At 42.6% G+C, this 3,954-nt stretch overlaps 1 protein-coding gene across 1 annotated transcript in view; it reads left to right on the plus strand.

The window, feature by feature from the left end:
* The window catches only part of PDXK (pyridoxal (pyridoxine, vitamin B6) kinase), a gene marked incomplete at its 5' end in the record, with an annotated part of 67,256 nt that overhangs the window by 555 nt on the left and 62,747 nt on the right, over positions 1–3,954 (plus strand). The window lies entirely within an intron of this gene.

Here is a 3,954-nt window from a genome sequence, read left to right on the forward strand (position 1 = left end):
ATGCTAGTGCCCCTCACTCCTGGCCTGCAGGCCCTGTCCCTGCCAGTGCCCCTCACTCTCAATCTGCAGCCCCCTGCTCCCCACAGCACTGCCAGGGAGTGCCCCCAGCTGTCCCCATCCTGACCAAGCCAGAGTGCAGCGGCTCCAATTCACGTGGGTAATGGCAGAATGAGTCCAGCCCTAGTGTGGGTGGAAGGGAAGAGGGGGTGCTGGTGATGTGAATATATGTGTGCAGATGCATGTGTGCCTGCAGCCTCCAATTGCCCTCCCCCTGCTTCTGCCAGCAGAGCAATTAAAATCCTGGACGTTGATTCAGATTTAAAAAAAATGCCTGGATGGAAATTGGAGGGTCCGGATAGAGGACATGTCCAGGAAAACCCGGACATATGGTAAGCCTAGAGATAACCCATGCCAAAACAGCACTGGCATCCCTTTGGGAATGCCTGTAGGGAGAGAACAAATACCAGCAGGAGAAGCCTGTAGAGAGAAAATATTAACCTTGTGCGATGAAGTTGTTAGAGACTCAGTCGCCTAAAGGAATTGCTGTACTCCAGCACATGCATATATTTCCTGATTGCTCCCTAAAATGGATACATGCTGCCATGCCCCACCACACCCTGGGGCTAGAACAGTGCATTCAGACCCATCACCTGCTGAGGAGGAATAAGGGCAGGCAAACAATGCACCTCTATCACATTCTTCTGCTAGGAGGAAGGCAGAAGAAATGTTATTTCCTAGAATATCAGGTGGGTTTTAAAACAGTGGAGAGTAATAGATCCTCAACATTATATAACCTCAAAAGTAATGATCAATATGTCTTTAAATAATTACCCTGCAAGACTTGCTTCTAATTGTTATGAAACAGAGAAAGAATCAGATGACATTAAATGATGATATTTAATTAACTCAGTATTTTGCTGCAGCTATGGGCTGCTGGGAAACCCTTTTGTTGTAAGTTGTTCCTTCCCATATCAAAATGTACTATCTTAATGAGATATATTCTAGTAATGATTTATGTGTATAGTCTCTCCTTGAGTGGAAGCCATTTTCCTTTTAGTTTAAGGTGGAGGCCTGTGTATGTAGAGGCATAGGCCCTTTATGGACAGCTTTGTGCTCTCAAAATACTTCACATTTCACTGCAGTTACCTGAAAACCCAGACACTAATATGGCTAGTCTTTCCCTATCACTTGTATTTTTCTGTATACTTTAGGATTGGTTTGGGATTAGCTGTAATGTCACCTGAGAGGATTTTGGAATAGTAGGGACTCTTCTGCAAACAACAGTAAAACCAAAGCTTCAACTATTGATTCATAAAGTTCAAGAAACATGAATAGCACTGGAGAATTTGGTTAATTGCAAAATAAAAAGCAACTGCCAGGCTTCATGCTGTGGTTTTTGGTGTGTAAATTGTGGGTGGGTTTAATGTTGAGTAGTAACAGTATGTTGTGGTTTATACATGCCTATCTACAGCATGAGCTCTATATCATTTGGACATGCATATAATCCAGGCAGTGCATGTTGTTGTACAACTTGATATTACACTGTTGCAGACTTGTGGCAACAGTGTTACTGCATGTGCATGGAGTGTGCAGAATATTGTCTTTGTGGAAATGTATATCTATCATGTATGTCCTTGTGTTTATGCACTTTCTTGGTCAAACCTATATTCTGTGTGTGCCTGACAGGTAAGGCTAGTAACCTTATCTATTAAACTTGCCCAGCATTTTCCATTGTAGGACTCTGTATTGAGCTGTTTAACATGACTTGCTGCCAAACTTTAAATCTCCCAGCTGGAACTTTCCATGTCTGCTGTCTTTCTCAGGCTGATTTTTTTTTTTTTTTTTTTTTCCCCCCCCGGACAAAAATGTGTCATGTCCCAGAATTAGGGGGTGGGGAAGGTATAATTTACCCATGTTAAAAATAAAATTCAGTTGAAAATTTTGGTTGGAAATAATGAGGTACTAGGGCTGGACTATGGATGTGCAACAGGAAGGGACTTTGTGTTGGGAATGTGTCTATAAACTGACCGCCCAGAGGAGTTTTCCATCTATTGACTCCTCTGTGAAATCCTATGAAATACAAACTTTAATTTCTACCTAGGAGAACTTTTACAATCTTTTCCCCAGTGCCTGATGGAAGGGTGATTGTGCACAAAAGCTTGCAATTAAAGATTTTTTTTTTTTGCAAAAATCTTGTTGGTGTAATAAAAGATGATCTCTACTATGAGCCCTATGTTAAGGAGAATAGTAGGCGAAAGTGGAATTCAGGAGCCTTGAGAGGAGAAAAGGGGACAGAAACTGGGATTGCAGGCTGACAGCAGGGAGAAGAAAAAGGAAACTGGGACTGGGGATGGGGAAACAGGGATTAACTAGGTAAAGGGAGACTAGGATCTGGTAAAGAAATGAGGGAGAGGGAATGGTAGGAAAAAGTTGAAGGTCTGAAATCAGATGTAGAAACACCTACCTGGAAGACTGGACTGAGAACTAGTGGAGCAAAGGGCAGAAGGGGATTGGAAATTGATCTCATTAGGATAAATTCCCGAGAGAGAATTGGGACTGCTTGAGCAAGACCCTGGGATAGGGGGAGCACTAAGAATGGGACTAGGCCCTAGTGGAGATGTGGGGGGAGGGGTGACTGGAGACCAGGATTAGGAAGAGAGACAAGCAGATGGAGATGTTTCAACAGAGTAAATGAAACTGGAGACAATGGAGATGGGGAGGATTTAATGCCTGTGCAAGGAGATTGGAGAGAAGTCTAAAGGAATTAGACAAGGATGTTCTGGCCAAGAACACTTGTGGTGAATTGGGATTAGAAGCCTGAAAACCAGAGCTAATCAGTAACTAGGTAGGAATGATCCTGACATGCATGGAGGCCAGTGTTTCATACACCCTGTGTCCCTCATTGATCTCCTCCTCCTTTTCCCTTCTCTCTCCCACACAATCTTAAACACCTCTCTCCTCTTCCCCAGCCAGTGAGCATCCATACATAATGGTGGGCTGGCAACACTCTTGGGTTTCTGCACAAGAGCAGTGTAAACCATTTAGCACCAGAGCATTTGCTTCATGCCTGTTGGTAAGAGTTTAAATCTTTGCTTGCTATCATGTTCAATATTGCTTCTCTAAAGAGGTGGAGGGTGCCAAGCACTACATGGAGTAAAGGACTGAAATGACTGAGACCTTTGGATTCAGTTCCCATGTCTGTGCAAAAAATGCTGGTAGAATCTGCCGATCATAAGAAATGTTTTGGTCCCTATTTATATCCTTGAAACATCTGTCTCAGATGCTTCCAAATCTGGATTACTAGCTTGGAATTTGCAGCCCCATGAGGCATATCCAATTTCAAGGCAAGTCAAGTAAATATGTAGGTTTTAAAGCTCTTAGAGTCAACATTTGAAAAGGAAGGTTCACTTAATAGAGCTGATGTACTGCTAGGATGACATTATTTTCAGGCCATAGCAACCCTAACTTCCCAAGAACACCTGAACTACCAGCTAAAATGTCAATGTAGGGTGGGTGTTTGGGAAGGGGATATAACAAAGAATATGCTAAACTATAGATGCCTGCATAGCTTACCTTGCACTACGGCCAAATGTGAAAAATGTGTACCTTATCAAACAGAATAAGTGACCATAAACAACATCTGGAAACTAAAAGCCATAAAGCATAGTATAAATCCTAAAATAAACCACTGTGCATGTAGAGTGGGAGAATGTATATGAAAGTGAGGGGGACACTTTCTAGTCTGTTGCCCCCAAACTGTAGGTGTATGAAGAAGATACTGTCTCAGCATTGTCTCAAATGATCAGAAATAAAACTGAGAGAGGCAAGGATTTCTTAGGCTGATATCTTGTATTGGACCAGCTGTGTAGCTTGGATAAAGTTTGACATGCTTTCAAGTGGAAGACATTCTTCCTAAGGTCTCTAATCACAGGAACTAGGCACTGCATAGTGGGG

The sequence above is a fragment of the Crocodylus porosus genome, unplaced genomic scaffold (assembly GCF_001723895.1).
Source record: "Crocodylus porosus isolate Cpor-Errol unplaced genomic scaffold, CroPor_comp1, whole genome shotgun sequence".
NCBI classification, from domain to species: Eukaryota; Metazoa; Chordata; order Crocodylia; family Crocodylidae; genus Crocodylus; species Crocodylus porosus.